Here is a 1,700-nt window from a genome sequence, read left to right as displayed (position 1 = left end):
TTTTAGTAGAGACGGGGTTTCACCATGTTGACCAGGATGGTCTCGATCTCTTGACCTCGTGATCCACCCGCCTCGGCCTCCCACAGTGCTGGGATTACAGGCTTGAGCCACCGCGCCCGGCCTGTTCCCATAACTTTCTATCCTCTCCCTTGATCACACAAAAAAACATGCTCTTGTCTCCAGTCCAGTGTGTACATCAGGAGCCAGCCATGTCCCTTTTGGCCTAATCTATAGCCCCCACTCATCTAAGACCCTTATAAATGTTTCCTGGCTTCCATAAGAGCCCCAAGGCCCCATTGAAAGTTTTGGTTTTGCCAGGTGCGGTGGCTCACGCCTGTAATCCCAGCTACTCAGGAGGTTGAGGCAGGAGAATTGCCTGAACCCAGGAGGCGGAGGTTGCGGTGAGCCGAGATCGCGCCATTGCACTCCAGCCTGGGTAGCAAGAGTGAAACTCCGTCTCAAAAAAAAAAAAAAAAAAAAAAAGAAAGTTTTGGTTTTGGCCTGGTGCAGTGGCTCATGTCTGTAATTCCAGAACTTTGGGAGGCCGAGATGGGCAGATCACTTGAGGTCATGAGTTCGAGACCATCCTGGCCAACATGGCTAAATCCTGTCTCTACCAATACAAAAATTAGCCAGGCGTGGTGGCACATGCCTTTAATCGCAGCTACCCAGGAGGCTGAGGCAGGAGAATCGCTTGAACCCAGAAGGGGGAGGTTGCAGTGTGCTGAGATCATGCCACTGCACTCCAGCCTGGGTCACAGAGTGAGACTGTCTCAAAAAACAAAACGAAACAAAACAAAAAACAGGCCTGGCATGGTGGCTCATGCCAGTACTTTGGGAGGCCGAGGCGGGAGGATCACCTGAGGTCAGGAGTTCGAGACCAGCCTGACCAACGTGGAAAAACCCCATCTCTACTAAAAAAACCCCACAAAATTAGCTGGGCGTAGTGGCACGTGCCTGTAATTCCAGGTACTCAGGAGGCTGAGGCAGGAGAATCGCTTGAACCGGGGAGGCGAGGTTGCAGTGAGCTGAGATTGTGCCATTGCACTCTAGCCTGGGCAAGAAGAGCGAAACTCCATCTCAAAAAAAAAAAAAAAAAAAAGGCCAGGTAGGGTTGCTCATGCCTGTAACCCCAGCACTTTGGGAGGCCGAAGAGGGCGGGTCCTGAGTCAGGAGTTTGAGACCAGCCTGGCCAATATAGTGAAAACCCATCTCTACTAAAAATACAAAAATTGGGCCGGGTACAGTGGCTCATACTTGTATTCCCAGCACTTTGAGAGGCCGAGGTGGACGGATCACAAGGTCAAGGGACAGAGACCAGCCTGCCCAACATGGTGAAACCCAGTCTCTACTAAAAATACAAAAATTAGCTGGGCGTGGTGGTGTGCGCCTGTAGTCCCAGCTACTCAGGAGGCTGAGGCAGGAGAATCACTTGAACACAGGAGGCAGAGGTTGCAGTGAGCCAAGATCTCGCCACTGCACTCCAGCCCGGCGACAGAGTGAGACTCCATCTCAAAACACACACACAAACAAACAAACAAAAAAATTAGCTGGGTGTGGTGGCACCCAGCTAATTAGTCCCAGGTACTCAGGAGGCCGAGGCAGAAAAATCGCTTGAACCTGGAAGGCGGAGGTTGCAATGAGCCAAGATTGTGCCACTGCACTCTAGGCTGGGTGACAGAGTGAGACTCTGTCTCAAA

The sequence above is a fragment of the Sapajus apella genome, unplaced genomic scaffold, assembly GCF_009761245.1.
Source record: "Sapajus apella isolate SASKATOON/1434 unplaced genomic scaffold, GSC_monkey_1.0 scaffold173, whole genome shotgun sequence".
Taxonomy (NCBI): Eukaryota; Metazoa; Chordata; class Mammalia; order Primates; family Cebidae; genus Sapajus; species Sapajus apella.
This window is presented reverse-complemented; position numbering follows the sequence as displayed.